Here is an 18,362-nt window from a genome sequence, read left to right on the forward strand (position 1 = left end):
CTACTTAAAGAGCTAATGAAATACACCGACAAACAAATAACCTTTTAAGTTATATGTCATAGTAATAACTATATGAACAATTATAAAAATAACCGTATAATTTTATGGTTTAATTAATTAAAAATATGTAAGGATACCGTAAAAATATTTCACATAGGGCGTGTCAATATGAATATGTTACTTAATGCTTCAACTGACACCTATCTGCTCGCTTTATAAAATCCAGAGTAAAGTGATCCCTTTCATTAGCTTTATATTCATAGAATTGCCTACCCCGTGGCGCCTATCATCATCCCGTACTCATCGTCAACTACCGCGTCATTGATAACCGGAGTTAATTAGTTTCGCACGGCAGTAGTGAGGCGTTAATCTGCTCCAACAGTTTCAATATAGTGAAACATAAAAGTGCGCACAATTCAGCAACCCCTTTTCGATTCGACCCCTTCAATGCAAGCCGGGGGCATACTCCGACGCCGCACTGCAGTGCTTGAATTTTGTAAGTCCTGATAATTGATTCAGTGTAAATATTAATTAACTGATGCAAACGTTTCAGAGCGCCGAGTCGCAGTTTTCAATGTGCCGATTTCGGAATATTCATTCCATTCGGCTGAAATCCACTTACCTTTGTGCTATGAGATAATTAAAAAACAATTCCGCCATTCAAACAAACCGGTTATGAACGTGTGGGTAATATTCAAAACGCTTATATTAGATTTTGATTTTTCTGTTATTACAATTATAAAAAAAATAAACTTTAAGACAGTGGTTTCTAAAATTTATGTTGGCACAGAATAATAATAATGTTTGTTTTTAATGAGCCAATTATTAACACAAAGATTATCAAATTGTGGTTTTATTGATGGAAATACTTTCGGTGCTATATATTTACTTTGAAATGGGATCGATTTTTTTTATTTATTAGCGAATACTGCAGATAATCCCGTTTTGCTTAAATAATATGTTACGAATGACAAAACCACTTGCGTATCTCTGCTTGACTAAATCTGTCAAAATCTATTCACATTGATTAAACCAAAAATAATCTCAATCTTATGTATGAAGTATCACACATTCTCGAATGTTGTTCTTTGACAAATAAATACTATTGACAAAACGAGCCTGTAATGTAAAATTAAATTATCAAACCTTGCAAATATTAAGTTAAAAGTATTTTCTTCACTACTGGTGCAAACTTTTTTAAAGATTCATATTATAAAAATATTTAATCGATCTCTAGTTAAATTAATGGACATGTGCAAATGCTGGTTATGTCGGCTAATTATAATATGCATATTAATAAAGGCATGCTGATAATATAAATAAATAATATACCTATGCCTAAAATTGTATTAAGCATCACTGTACATAAATATGATATATTTTCAAATTGCCTAGTGTAGCTGGTGTAAATTTAATAACATTATTCGGCATTACAATATATTTCGTACATAATATCGTAGTATGGGTCGCGGTATAACGCAATATAAATAATAATCATATTTCTCGCCGCTCGGCGACAAATTGATATTGAATTTTAAATTATGATGTGGTAAAATGAGATTCGTTCGGCGAGCGCCAAAGGTTTATCAAGAATTAAATTTTGGGCGGTCCCCCTTTGGGCCGTTTCTGTCTCAATTTATTACTTTATCGCGACAAAGGCTTATTGTGAATTTGTAACGAGTATTGAAAGCGTTTTACCTACAAAATTAATTAGGCAATATTTCGCCTTTGAAAACGATAATGTAGGCAATCAAGATATTGAGTGACAAAAGGCGCACGGTCCGCAGCAATTTCGGTAAGCGGAGACTTCGTTTTCGCGAGAAAATCTCGGGCCCGGTTTTTGGCTCTCCTTCAAATATTAATTCGGCAATTACCGGTTTTGTTCGCCCCTTTACCGCTTTCGTTTTGGACGGGTAATGTGAGACCGTGGGTGCGCGTGCACTTCTCGGAAGTGACACGGGATATAATTAAAAGGGCTTTTGTTGAAGCTTCCACAGACCTTCGCCTACAATTTGTAAACATTTTTAGAGTTTAATCAATTTTTTTAATTATTTTTAAAAAAGCCTCGAAATAAAATGGACAAGTTCAAATTAATGTACATCACGACTTAAATGCAGAAAACTTTCTTTATGGCCATGATTTATGATCTTATTGATGAAACTTACTTCTTTTGATTTTGCGTTTCATTTTACCAAACCATTTTAGCATTTTACCATTTTAGCAAACTTCATTTTACCCCATTATATCACCATTATTGATTTAACGTCTACTCAATAAAGCTTAGAGTGAGAGTCGCGATTGCGTTCCTTATTCTTCCCCGTCGCCGCTAGTACGACAGCGCTCGAATACGCTCCTCTTGAATGAGCCTTCCAGCTTCTTACGAGCTTGCCAAATTCAAAGATATTTTTAGCGATAGCTATGACGAGCTAAAAAAAATTGTAGGATGCTGCTCATCTATTTTAGCTATGCACTAATAATTTTATGTTTAATTATATAATTATCATGACACTTTAGGGAAACTTGTGTCAAGTCTTTAAATATAATTTATATATTTATAAGTATGTTTCATACCACTTTTTGTGTTCCTACATTGATAAATATTATTTAGGTATTTAAACCATTTTTTAACAACTAAAATCTAATATTTGTTATCTAATCTAATATCGTATAATTTTTGAAAAAATTCCACCTGTTAGTGATAAATTTTTTTATCTATTTATATTAATTATATTAATTATATTAATTATATTAATCTATTTATATTTATAAAAACTGCTCGCAGTAAATCTCTTTGTTATCGTTTGGTTTGGGTTTGAAAGATTAAAGTGAATTAAATATTTTATATCCCTTCAAACTGATACCATCATCTTAAGTAGGGAAAGACCATCCTTAGCTTAGGATAAACATGTTTCTCCTTTTCCTATTCACTGTATTCGGTGCTTGACATTTTTGTAAAGAACCCATTTCTCGTCAGCAGTTCCAAAAATGTTTATTTCTGAGACGTGACATCAGAGAAGAGCACACAATCACTCTTTGCTCGCGGTTAAGCTCGGAAAGCTTGCGAGGAACCCAATTCTCGAGAATTTCTTGAGAAAAGTGTCAAATCGAGAATTCTCATTTTTCGGAAATTTTTTGATTACTCGAGAAATTTTATAAAGCATTTTTAATTACAACTGCTGCTGCATAAGTAAAGACGGGTTCATGCCTAATATGCATACTTCTTAAAAGGTTTTATTAGGGGTCATGGAATGACAATTGTTTTCAAATTTTTAACACTCGAACTCGCCTTATTTTTGCTTAAGGAAGACGCTCTTATAAGAAACCTTTTCGAAGGTGTTCGTGTCAGACATATTTTAATGACCACCAATTTTTTGCGATTTTTTTATTACTCTAACCGGCCGACGGTTTTATGTTTGCTTTGGTGATCTAAGAACCCGCTCAGATAAGAAGACTAGGACTATTTTTATGTTTCGATAATTCAAAAAGGTTTATTTCTTTATTTTAAATCATTATACAAAATAATATTAATAATCGCTTAACAAAGTCTTGCATCAAAGCAGTGGCAAGCCCGTTAAAATTTGTTGATTGAACAAAATATTTTTTAAAAAACTAAAATATGTAATATATATGATATACTAGACAAACATAATTTACTGAGTAAGTTACATACGAGTATATAAAAATATTTAAAATAGGAACATTCATTTTATACTGGGAGAGCTGCAGCTCTGCAGCACAAAATGGCCAAACCGCCTTTGAATCAAAGCATACATTACCGAATACAGAAGACCATTAACGACTTGTGACAAAAAATCTTAAAAGTTAATACCGTTATTTGCATTGAAATTAACCTTTCTTAAGAATGCCGGTATACCGGTATTGAAAGCCTTATTTACAACTGTCTCGTTCGCTCCTCCCCACCGTCGACAACACTTTCCGCGCATCATCAACCCTTTGTTGAACGACCATAATAAGCGTTGTTTGTTTCCGCCGAACGAACAGTTACAATGCCTAGTAGACATCATAAGTTTGCGGGGTTGTACGGGTCAGGTTGTGCCGGGGCGGTGCGGCCGCAAAACCGCAGCCCGAGGATTTACCGCGTGTATTAGCCGACTCCATTGTAATTCACGTCCCCGGGAAACTTTAGCATCCGAAATGATGTACATATTCATGGGCCCCGGATGCAAATGGACGACGGCGGGGTCCATCCAGATGAGGTCCGGCACGGTTTCGGATTCATTAGATGCGGAACGCCCGATCGGCCGACTAAATTTGTTATCGACTTCAAAGCCCAACCTACAGGCGAGTGCGGTAGACGGCTGCTGGATAATCGAACAGATGAAACTGTTATTGGTCCGATCCTTGTACGCTCAGCCGATGTTAACATAATTCGACGCTTGATTAGATTTATCACTTTGGATGTGTGCGTTTAAACGATGCGGTGCACGGCACAAAGGAGATTCGATTCCGATGGACCGCAGACTTGAACGGGTTAAATCGTACACGATTGTGGCGAATATCTGAGGTACAGTCAAATTAAAACTAGTCAGTTAGCAAATATGAAGCATGTAGGAAAAGCAGCTAAAATGACACCGTTGTTTCGCTACAGTAACGTCTTTACATAAAAAAAACAACGTGGGTCAGAACTCAATAGTTGCGCTGCAGTATTGAAAAACTCCGTTCCAGCTTGTAGACGAGTGATGTCAATTATGTCAAGTATATAAAGCAGACCTGATGATATTTTAGATAATAAATTTAATATAAAAACTGTTTTAAAATAACATTTTATTTATTCAAATATTATTCTAGCAGCAAATTTATGACTAAAATTGAATAAGCCCATGCTTAAATGCTTATACTTTTTTAGATAAATATTGGTATTTTATTTCAAATAAATATCAGTTATTAGAGAGTATATATTATACATAGTAAGTCAATTTTTAAATCTTGACTTGCAATAAATAACAGTTTAAAGTAAATCCAGATGTATTTGTTGTATATTTTAATATGGATTTTTTATAAACTTTATTGTTTTTCAATAATAATACTAATTAAACAATTCGCTAAAATTTGTAGCTTCACCACTGATTAGACTGTTCACAATTTTTTTAATAGTTAATAATATGTATGTGAGCCATTCTTTAGATTATATATACATATAAACCTAATTGTAACAAAAATATTTAATTACTTATGTTTATATATTCTTATAGTTTTTTTTCTATTAATTTTATTTATTAAAAGCAAAAATTTCATATACATATAATATTAAAAGTACTATATATTTTTTAAGCCTTTGGCATATTTTAGCACAAAAATCTTTTTTTATCCGTTTGCTCCGGAAATACAAAAACATTTATTACAAATTAATTATTCATAAGCATAATTCGAAAATAACACTTTTGTATGCTTCCAAAAATAAACTTTCACCCGCCCGTGCGCGCAAGTGTTACATTTATTATTTCCAAAGCCTCAGAGCCTTTTATTCACCTCGAATATGTTTAGCGCTATGGAATAAATTCTTGGCGAATAATTCGATGCCAGCGTAGTCTGCCGTAATGTATTCTTCTCGCCAGCGAGCAACTTCACCGTAAAAATGCATTGTTATCTCCCCTTGTATACAAATTTGTCGACGAGGAATCCGAGCCAGAGTTGTGAGTCCCTGAACTATATACGTCACCTGTGCGGGTGTTGTTTGCATCGCCGCCTCCGCCTTACACGGGAACACTATATGCGCCTTATTATTCTTGAAAATTATCTATTTAATATATTAAACTAGAAATATAAATTAACATATCATAGAGTAGACTTTAAAAATATACAATCTCTTCGATAAGATTTTGAACGATTTCATCCAAACTAGAATATCTTAGAATATCCTAACAAAGGTATAAAATTCGACTATAGTAAGACCAATCTTAATGGAAAGTTTTTTTTTCCTCAAATTTCTTTAGTCGCCGCCGTTAGTATTTGAGCTACACTAATCGTCGTTCTGACAGGTTTTTCGCTTATTTTTGTGTACAGCAGGGTTCTAACTTAAGTCCTCTGCTTTTTATTTTTTTATCAATGACATAAATGAGAACTAATAATTAAACACGCGAAAGAGTTTTTAGCAGAAAAATTTCTTCTGATGACGGATGAATATTTTATTTGTACACAAACAAAGTTTGCGATAAGGCGTTGAAGATGCTCAGCTTCAGTATACGGAGCGCGTGTTATTTGAACAATCTATTGGCGATACGCTTCGTAGTATCCTCAAATATAAATCTATTGTCTGGAATCATAGTAAAGTTATTGGAAAATTCTCAAATAAAATTGAACAGATATCTCCATAAAAATGGATATATGTCGTATCTATATTCCTATATATATGCCTTTTTATTAGGAGCATTGTATCTGGTAGCTTTGTGTTCATAATTTGTCAATGCTTAGCGATTTATTGAGAGTCGCGATCACGTCCCTGATTTCTTGACTCACAGAGTAATATTTAAATGCCACATGATTTCATTTTCTGTGAATATAAAATATGCCAAAAAATCGCTTACGTTACGAAGTGAGTATTTTTTGTGATTCGAATCCAGAAATGCATTATTAATCGGCTGCGGTATCAGAAATTCAGACGCTTTCGCGCAACCGAACTTTGTGTGAAAATACGTGTTTGCACTTCAGCAGGCGCTCATTGTTCGCCGCAGCCACTTTAAAGTCGAAAGCTCTGAAATATACGATATCCATCAGCATTCAGCAACTTGTTTCCGCGCGGTTGAATAATCCTACTTACCGGGGAGTTATCATCCCGCGAGCGGCTAAGTTAAAAACTCATAAATCCGGTTGCAGCGGCTAGGGATCGGTTGCCGAAAATATACAAAGATTGTCATAATTTAAGTACATATTGTAAAACTTTTTTATGTATTTTTGATTCGAAATAATTCATAATGATTCTTTGCTTTTAACTATATTATGTTATGATTTTAATGCATGAGATTTTCGATTAAGATAAAAATGATTTATAAAGTAAACTTGTAGTTTGATACAATTGTGATCATCTAGAAGTATTTTAAAATTTGACAGAGGCGTTTGAAAAAACTGCTATTAATTCGGTCATTATTTGAATATTATACAATAATTAGCATGTTCCATAAAAAAATCGTCATTAGTATTAAGCATGTTCTGCAATAATTTTTTCATTTATATACACCAACTATCTATTCCTAAATAACTTCATATGTAACATGTTTATGATTAGGGAAGAGAATGCCGTCTTTCACAGGCAGAAACTACTTTATTATTTATTAAAGGTCGTAAGCTGTTCAAACTTGAGCTATAGTAAAAGTATATTTTTCAGAAAGGTTGATCATTACAACCATGTAAATTAATTCCTGATATAGGGATGTTTTCGTTTTGCTTCATCGGCACAGTAATATCCAAACTTGGCCTTTCTACCATGACTTAAAATGTATGAATCGTAGCAAGGCGAAATGCAATTTCTTTATAAACTATGCCCTCACATGGCCCGTAACTTCGGCAATCATATACCTCGTTTGTGCGCTTCCTTGCTCCGCCCGTGACACACCAGAGCGCAATTTATTCCTGGGCTGCTTTATAGCCGGAGCCACTTTACGTTACGGCTCGGACCCGAGAGATTGCACTTTGGAACGAATATGAAAATGCGACTCGTTATCGAGTTTAAATGAAACAATACAACACTATATTAAACTCAAAATTTAGCAACATATATCATATGCTATAATTATTACGATTTTTATTTATAGAAAGTGACTTTTTATACTAACAACTTCAATATTTTCCACGTATTATTTTATTATAAGACCATAAAATAACAATATATATATGATTTAAATTAAATATACTTTGTGTATTATTATACTTAAAATGAACAAATAGTACATAAAGACCGTTTTAAATTATATTCTAGTTTCATGAGTAATATAAAACTAAACGGCGTAGTTATCTTTTGGCCACGTCAGATTATTTTCATGCTTTCAACGACTCATCCCCGAGTTTAGTATCCGTTTCTCAGCGAAGCCGGAGTAAACTTAAAAATATAAAATAAAATAAAATAAAAACAGGACTGAAATGCAGCACGCAAACTCGCAGCAACGTAAAAATCTATTGCCCGGGCAATATTCGAGCAGTTTGCCAGGCGACCAAGTTTAACCCCATCTTGTCCGGGTTAAACCCGCGGTTTAACCGGCGCATACGGGCTTTCGCAATCTGTTTCGCAGTTCCTAAGAAACTTGCTAGTTTAATACGCTTTTGCATCGCGTTCGAAGTTGTTTCCCGCATTTTTGCTTATTAATAAGTAAACGCGTTTTAAGATTTCCTTCTTTGAGGCGAGTAATTTTATGTAACGCCGCAACAACGCTTTTGAGTTGTAGCTGAACACTTTAATATATTATATTTATAAAGAAAAATGCACGGTGAAATAATAAAATATTATTTCAATAATTTTATTACTGTTAAATATGGCAGGTACCGATTAAATTATTATAAAAACAATAATTTACCAAATATCAGAGATACAGTATATTTTTAATATTTTTGTATTACTTTAAAAACTAGATGGTATCGTCCATTAACATTTTTTTATTAATTTTGCGAAATCATACTCAGTACTTGAACACTAAAATATAAGAGCTTTTAGTATGTTTAAAATTGTGTAAAAAGGCACACAATAAAAATTGTTCGACATCGAAAAAGCATTTAACTTTGCGTGGCACAACAGCTTAATATATAAACTATATATTCTACATACATTTTGTATATTAAAAGCTCTCGATTTTTTTATACACATAATATGACCAAAATACAATTTATTTTAAGATAAAGTTTATATTTCAAAATAGATCAGTATACATTTTGCAATTGAGTAAAAATATTTTAATAAATTAAATTTAGACTGTCATGACTTAACAGGTTACAACAATACATTACGATAGTCTAAAACATATACATATTATTATAAAATCATAAAATATTAAAATTAAATTATATTAACTGGACCAGCTCATTATATATAATATTAAATAAAAACAATCTGCATTGCCTAATAAGTTATTTCAAGCAATAAATTGAATCACCTTTCTTATATTTAGTATGTTTTTATATTAATAGTGCTCTTTGAGTGACATTGATATATTAATTAAAATTTATCAAAAATCTCTGTTTATTCAACGTTAAATGTCCTTGACTAAATTTTGCGCCAGACTCAATCTTCTTTTATTTTCTCTCGCAGAAAAAATATAATAATTTCCCTTCGACCGCCCTAATCACACGGCGCCATCGTCGGCGCAAATTAATCTTTGTTCCGTAATCAAAATTCTTCTTCGTTTTTAATGAGGCGCTCCCTCACCGATATTGTGTTTCGCCCGTATTCTATTATAATATTTTTTCTCGTCCAGGTGTGGATTTTGCCCTTGGGCCGCGATTCGAATCTATCAAGGGCCCATCAAGCGCCCTCGGGCCGCGTTAATGATTATTTGGAAAATTCGAAGGACCGACTTTTATATATAATAATAATATTAACCAGGGGTCTGTCTTAATTTTTCTTAACCGCTCCATCTTCGACCCCATCCTCTCCGCCGCCTGACAGAGTTCGTTCGCCGAAACGTACTTTGCTAATGAGTAACGCTGATGAGGCAGGAAATTGCGCCCACCCCGCTCTACCCTCACTACGGCCCTGGAGGAGCCGAGGAAACGCTTCATCTTTATCTGAAATTGGGATCATTTGCTTGTAATTGATTATTTTACTTACGGACACTTCGGGCGGCTTCCCCGGGATAAATGTAATTATTTTCAGACACTCAATCGTCGCTTTCGACTATTTCAGCTGTAATTTTTCATTTTGCAGACCTCTCTTTTTCTTTGAAAATGCGACGACTGTAAAATCTAACTGATATTGAAAACAATATTTTTTACTTAGTACTCATAGTTTAAAACAATGTTTTTACAAATATTTAGGAACAATATTTTTTTAAATTAAATCTTACATTATAAACGCCCTACAACACCTGAATCAATAAATATTTTGTGCTCTTCTCTGATTTTGTCAAAATGTATCAATCTTGAATGATTGCTTATTTTGCAAAAATATTCTTAAAATCTAATTTAAATCATCAAAAATTCACACAAGAAAAAATCCAAAGCATTTACTATTTTTATATTTTTCATAAAATGTTGAAGGCTTTTATGCAAAATGTTCCAATGGCCCTCTATTCACATCATCTGAATTTTAATTCTTTTCACCTAGAAAATGTTGAAAGGAGTAAGTTCTGTAGAATATGTTGAATCAGATTAAATCTTCCAGCCAAGTTCTTTGATGTTATCAAGAGTTAATTTCGTCACATTGGACACGCATTGTCGTGTTGTAAATTTATTCGATTTCTGTTGACAAGTGCGGGCCTTTTTATAATTTTCTTGTGCACATGCTTACGAGTTTCGTAATGCACTATTCTGTAGCAATATCAACATACACATTTTTTTACAGCGAGCCTGGTTTTGCTACTTTACTTTTAGATTACAACTATCTTTTACGACGATTGTTGTCGTACAACACACATTTCTCACATCTAGTTAACAAATGATCAAGAAAAGGAGAGCAGCTTAAAGATCCAAAAGGTCTTTATCAATATCGTGATTTTCCGTTAAAATTATTTCAGTCTATCCTTAATAATAAAAAATATCTAATAAATCACCTTCCCTTTAAAAATATTTTTAGTAGTCGTAGCTTGCCATTTTTTTTAAATGAAATCATTCTACATACAATTTTTATTTTATAAAAATTTTGACAACATAAATTTTAGGGTTAATTTTTTTTTAAATATCTGAATGTGGAATGCAATATTTCTAAACCCAACCCCAATCTAAACAAATTAACCTAACTTGACCCAATGAAAATTTGAAAACTTATTATAGTTTTTGAACTTTTGAACAAGTTGGGTTTGATAGAATAGTGAATGGTAACAATAATAATACAATTTTACTGATATTACCCAGTGAAATTAAAAATCCATTGCTTGATATGTTTTCACTGAACTAGTAATTAAAATATTATTCTTACTAGTTAAAATATATTTTACCGAAAAAAATAATATTTATTTTAACATTTAGATAAATAAGATATTGTTAAATGTTTCCCTACATCTAATGACTCAATGCTATATTTTTACACAATTTACATTTATATGTTATTCATAAAATGTGATTGGTTTTGAGTGAAAATAAATAAAAAAATATAAAATATATATATTATTTAAAAAAAATATAATGGGTTACTCTTAAGCAGTGCATAAAAGAAAGCATATTGTTCCTGAAAAGCTTTTTAGGCAAAATACAAGTCATGACGCTATTTATCCAGAATTTTCCAGAATTTATCCAGAATTATTAAAATGTCACGAATTGCTTTAAAGCCAACGAATATGAATTATTCTATTTGAGCTGTAATATTATCTTCCTGGAAACGTTTGATTAAAAATTAAATTATATGTCTCTTAAATCTGGCGATAACACATTTTTTTTATCTTAAATTTTTGTCATATTTTCTCTCCAACCACCCCCACGCTATTGTCAATGTCACGGTGTCTAATCGAGGTTTTGCCTCGCGCTCACGTTATACACGAGGGGCGCAATTCGGGTCGAGAATTTATATTAAGAGATAAATATTAAAAGTAACGCGGATGTTTCAGCGGCCCGCTTTGTTACACGTTAAAGTTACGCACAATTTGAAGTGAAATTCTCCCGAGCGTTGAATATTACAGATAAAATTTCGCTCAGCCGCCCGAGACTTGCAAGCGCTGGCATCTATCGGATTTGGAACAATGTGATTAACGTTATCCATTCACAGTTTGATACTTAAGAAGAAATTACATTCGAATTGTAGCAATGATTTTATAAATTCCATCAAATCAGTTATTCGCCCACCTCAGTCTGAGCCTACCAACCTATTTGAGTAAAAGCTTGACGATTGGCGTACATGCTTTCATATTCAAGTATTTTTTTAGTAATTAAGAAAACTCACTGAACTCATTTCAATCAATTGCAATATGAAAAAAACTTTGTCATAACTGTTAAATATAATATTTATCTGTATATATTAACTCTGATTATCTTATCTACAAAATTTGCCTTTAAGTAAATGCTTTGTTCCTTGAGAATATAAATAATAAATTTTCCGAGTTTTTCAAAGACAAAATCAGCAATTTTTGCCCTCCCTTGTATACATATTTTATCGCATGATACTCAAGCATCGATACAGTGTTTGTAAAACATTTATAAACATTCATAAGAATTAATTTTTTATACCAAAAAAATGATTATGAGCAAATTTTGTACGAAATAAGATTTTTTTATTTAGAATTTTAAATTCTCATGAAATATTCTATAATGACAGTATTGATACCGATAGCAATTGTAATAATATTACATGCCACTACAATATAGTGTATTTGCTATCCCTTTCCCTTTTTACAAATAGGCAGGTAATGTCCAGGTGGTGTAGGACAACCTTGCAACCATTAATGGGCTGTCATCGCCGCCCTGTATGCGTTGCTCGTCTGCCCTTCGATTTGATTGAAGAGATGTCAGATTGTCTAATCCACCTCGATCACCATTAATTCATGTCACATAAGCGCATACATGCCATTATCACATTAGGACAACCTAAACAGACCCCAGCCCGTGTCAACGACAGTCACACAATCCCTTCCTACTCTTCTTATTGAATAAAAACTTTTTATTTTCACCAACAACAATGTGTTATTTTTATGCCTCTTTCTATCTTTCGTTTTATTATAGTATATCGGCAAAGTGTAAACCAATACGAATAGCACAGGATCTGGAGAGCGGCGTCGATGGCCACAAGAAATAATGAGTTCCATAAATCAAAGATTGGATTACACGAGGGGTTCGTTTCGCTAATGGCAATTACCGATTTTGTTTCGTTTAATACGGAATACGTTCGATTGTATTTTCTGAGTTATTCGGAAATAGTCGCCGGTGGTGGATACTGTGGTGGTTGTTCGGAAAACTGCAACGGTGAAGACCCAGTTTGAATACGAGCAGCTAAAGTTTTTTCATAAGATCAGATTTAGAACTTTTATAACCGTTTGAACTCTAAAAGAAAATATTACTATATTTAAATTGGCAACGTCACAAATGAACGCGGACAAATGGGCGTGCGTCAAAAGAGCGCTGCATTATAAGTGCTGCGTCATAAGAGCGTTTACCAAAGTAGCGCTGTAACAAAATAGCGTGCGTCAAATGCGCAGACAGCCATATGAGCGTTTGACAAAAGAGAGCACGTCATAAAAGCGCAAAAATACTTGGAGAAAATCAAGTAATGAATATTTTAGGAATAAGGTATACAAAATATATGTAAATTGTGAGAAATTTCAAAAATAAAAATTCACGAGATATAGGCGGTAAAATTAGTATTTTATGTGCCAGAGCGTAATGACGATTAAAATGATTAGTCAATAAAAACATTATTATTTATTAATTATTACTTACATACGAAAGTATGGCTCCCCATCCCCATACGTACGATATATTTTTATTAAAACGAAACGCTGGTTTTGAATTTATCATTAGATTTGTTCTGTAATGTTTCATTAAATTGACAAATAATTGTCGACTCGACTAGCAATAAATTCGTACAGTTATAGGTCAGGTATATTAATTATATGCGATTAATAAAATATGATATTCAATTTTCACAGCATCGCGGTTGGTTTTTGGGGTCCTTCGGCTTAAGAAATTTATGGAAGGAACACGAAATTCACAAAAAAATAGTTTAATCGTAATCGCGAAAAATTTAGGTCTCTAGTAATAACACATTAAAACTAAATATCAGACTAATAAAAGAATCCTAAAGATTCACCAATTACTACTTTAAGTCTTATTATCGTAAACATAATTTAAATTTTAATTTTAGTATTTAAAAAATCGTAAGTAACTCCCTTTTTGATAATTATACAATATGATTAAATTGAATTGGGCAAAATTAATGTTTTAACTATATTTAGATTTTAATAATATTTTTCATATAAATAAAGTTTAAATCATCGACATTATATTTTAAGTAGGTCAATAACAACACAAAGGTGACCTTCGCGTCACTCTCGCATTAAAAAAAACAAACAACTTGCAATAAAATAATTCGAATTAGAGATAAATATTTTAAAAATAGACAAAGAGGTGAATGACATTTGTTATTTTTAATGAAGCATAACCTTGAATTGTCTGGATGCATCTGGAAACATTTAAAAAAAATACCAGTAGTAATGCGACCTCGGTCGTAAACGGGTGAATAAATTCTTTTGTTACATTTTTCTCCAATAAGTATTCTTTATAATAATATCCGTTTCGATGTTTTTAATTATAAAGTGATAGTGTAATTGAGTGTATGTGTTAGAATTAAGTAGTGTATAATTAAAATTAGTGTTTGTTACTATGCAAGGCACGCGATGTGCAACCGACGCGATGCGTCGCGTCCCTTCCCCCGCCGGCCTCGCGGGGGAAGGGACGCCGATTAACGCCGATTAACGCCGAAAGCGCGATATTTACAATTCTAGGCATCATGCGGTCGACAAGGTAATGTCTTTCTAATTTTATATGTAACCCTTTGTGCTAGTAACTCGACAATTGGTCGACATCGTATTCAAAGCGTTGCACTCAAAACTTGAAATGCATTTATTGGCTTTGTGTTGGAGCTAATTTTGCCAATTTAAATTTATTAATGGTAAAAAAACTTCCGGTAAACACATTATAGTGATATTCAATTTTTAACTTATGCAAATAACTCAATAATAAGTTTATTGTAAAATTTTTAATCGGAATATGGTCGTTTCGCGTGGTGTTAAGACCATTAATTGACACCGATAATTTACGGTGTCAATTAACATCATTTTTTTCTTCGAGGGATATCTATATTTTTATGATATGGGATTATATGCTCTAATTGTGCATAATTGTTACTTAATATTGTGTGTCTGTTAAAAGAGAGAGATGCAAGCAGAGCTCGCTATTTCGCTCGCACTATTCAAACCAGCGATTGACAACTATCGACAACTCAAATAATAATATTAGTCTTTTCGAGCTAGTAAGTTACTAACGGAATTAGTAATCTGTGTTTAAATTATTTATAAATACATATATTGATTTATTTTTACAAATTATTCATATAATTAAGAATGACGATATAATAATGTTATTACTGTGACAGTAATAGTAGTAGGAATGATATCTAACCACTTAAAACAAGATGGATTTTATGCAAATAATGAATCTTAAATATTATGACAATTAATTGGTTTGGTGTTCCAAGTAAATATTGTCAGCCTAATATAATATGTACCTCTGCACCAAGAGATCCATTTATTGTCCAGATACCCAGAGACCCGAAACTATAGAATAATATATCGATTTATAAAAACACTAATCAATTTACTAAGAGAGATTAGCATAATAGTTTATTATTATTATTTTTAACCTAATAAAAATATTGTTTCTGAAATAAGTTTAAGTATATATGGTCCCCTTTTAAAATAGTAAATTCTACAATTTTTTTTATATAATTTTCATTTTAATTTTTTATTTCATTTATTTTATACACTTTCTGGATTAATAGTGCAGCAAGAGCATTTAGTATGCTAAGACTATTTCTACCAATATTAAATCTTGTACAAGTTTCAAGTTTTAGAATAATCTTTTAATGTAATCATTTTATATGATAAATTTAATTATTTTTTTAAAAACTGTTTTAATAAATTCCTAAATATTTTAGTATGTCCAAATATGGTTTAAATTTCAAATATCATTAGGGAATAACAGTATTTTCATATTTCCAAGGTATCGGGTTTTGTAATAAGAAATTACAATTTTTTTCTTCCACTGAAATTAATGTATAATTGTCAATTGGAGTTTGGTAAGTCTTTTTAGGAGATTTGATCTTTTCATTGAGCATTGTTTCAAAATGTTGTAGTGCTTGTTTTGCAAAACAAATAATTATTTGACTTGAGTGATTATTTTTAATATTTTTCTTAAAAACCACAAGATTTTATGTCTATTTTTATCTTCCAAATTTTAATATCTAAAAATATTGGGGCGATATTCAAAGCTAGTTATGGATAAAAAGGGTATTTTGTCAAATATTGTTAATCTTACAGTATTATTTATAGTAATCTTAATCTCACTGATGTATATCGTATGTATGGAAATGGGGAGCCATACTTTCGTATGTACGTAATGATTAATAAATATTAATGTTTTCATTTACTAAGCATTTTAATCGTCATTATGCTCTGGCACATAAAATACTAATTTTACCGCCTATATTTCGTGAATTTTAATTCTTTGTAAATTTCCCATAATTTACTTATATTTTATATTCCTTATTCCTAAAATATTCATTACTTGATATTCTCCAAGTATTTTTGCGCTCTTATGACGTGCTCTCTTTTTTAAAGCGCTCATATGTCTCTCTGCGCATTTAACGCACGCTATTTTGTTACAGCGCTACTTTGGTAAACGCTCTTATGACGCAGCGCTTTTGACCGGCTGCCATTTAAATTGTAATGCATGGTTTAAATTATAAAGTATTAACTGTTACTTATTTAAGAAACTAAATGTCTAAATAATACACATAATAATAAATTGTAAAATAGCTAATCTGCTAAATATGAGCAGAATTTAAAATATACTTGTCAATTCGGTATATTTTTTCTTATTTTTTATTAATAAATATAAATCAAATTCGTCAGTTTACTTAAGAAAAAAAAATGTTCGTGAAAGAGAGTAAATAATTATTTAAGTAATCTCTCATCGCAACGTTGTTATTTTACATAAATGGTATATTATTTTAATGCGTGTTTTTGAATTTAAGATTCGTGCTAATTTTTAAGTTAATATATTATTTTAATTATCTTTTTCTAAATTGATAATAAAATAAGAAAAAATATTAAAATCAACACTTTGTACTAAACAAAGTGTAATTTATATATATATAATTTAATTTTCATAATATAATAGGCAATAAAATAATTGTTAAAATACTTTTACTTTCAATAATTTATCTAATTTTTTGCGTTATGTTATAATCTTTTTGATGGTAAATTATTTTTCTCAAAAAATCCACTACGGCCTTATTTATTTAATCCAAAGTATTAGGTTCTTTACCTATTACTTATGTTTTATTATAGAGTATTCTTATTGGTATTTTTATTTAGGGTATAATCTGTACCCATTCAAAATGAAAAAGACCACTACCTAGAAAAAAAACATCCAATAATATTCCCCTCTGTGCCTTCTAAATAGTATTAATTTAATTGTTTATTATTATAATTCACACAACACCAATAATTCTTAATACATTTTCATTGACTTGGAATTTATGGCTTTCATCATTATTTTGATATATAAAACACTATATATATTATATATATATATATATGTATATATATATATATATATATATATATATATATATATATATATATATATATATATATATATATATATATATATATATATATATATATATATATATATATATATATATATATATATATATATATACATAATTACAAACTTAATGATTGCTTAAATTTTTCCATCGAATGGTATTTTTGAAAGCGATATTTGATATAAAGTTATGATTTTTGATCACATGTTTAAAAGGGTTTACTTTTTAATCTAATATAGAAATTTACTATATGCAAATAGTGCATATTTGGTATGTTAAACGTAGTGCTAATCGTGAACTGTTATTGATTGTTCATCTAAAAGTTACAACTTCTTCCTTGCATATGTTGTTTATTTATTGTAAAATGCCTTTTCTTTTAAATGTAATTTTTAGGAAAGCAAATTATCAGCAATCGTGTATGTTTTATTTTAACTTAATTGAAAACTTGCTTTGTATAAAGTGATGATACCTACTTAAATGTAGATAGTATATATTTTTATTAAATCACGCAGTCTTAAAATCTGCGCTGTCTGATTAAGATTCGATTTCATGGATAGTTGACTTGGAATAAAAATACAAACCTGGTTTTTGCCTTTCTTGCTCACTAAGCACGTTCGTGCTCCAGCAATCGACAAAAGCAAACATGCGAAAGTGTTTAGCTTAGAGGGGCTGGTTAGCCGATATTGACGTGTTATTGACACAAGAGGCCTAAGGATCGTTTCTTAAGGTAGTCTCCGACAGCTTTGGGATACCACCAAAGGGCTAAACATCTTACACCATATATTGCGTAATTAAATTTGCGGATCCCCAATTCCACATCAAAGGATTCCGTACACAGACGCTCATCGATCGACCGTTCCAACATATGCACACACACACATCTACG

At 31.3% G+C, this 18,362-nt stretch overlaps 1 protein-coding gene across 24 annotated transcripts in view; it reads left to right on the plus strand.

The window, feature by feature from the left end:
• Rbp6 (RNA-binding protein 6) overlaps positions 1-18,362 on the plus strand; it is a 1,186,203-nt gene that overhangs the window by 685,297 nt on the left and 482,544 nt on the right. The gene's annotated exons all lie outside the window — the stretch shown is intronic.

The sequence above is a fragment of the Plectrocnemia conspersa genome, unplaced genomic scaffold, assembly GCF_051122295.1.
Source record: "Plectrocnemia conspersa isolate PC_06_02 unplaced genomic scaffold, ASM5112229v1 ptg000003l, whole genome shotgun sequence".
Lineage (NCBI taxonomy): Eukaryota > Metazoa > Arthropoda > Insecta > Trichoptera > Polycentropodidae > Plectrocnemia > Plectrocnemia conspersa.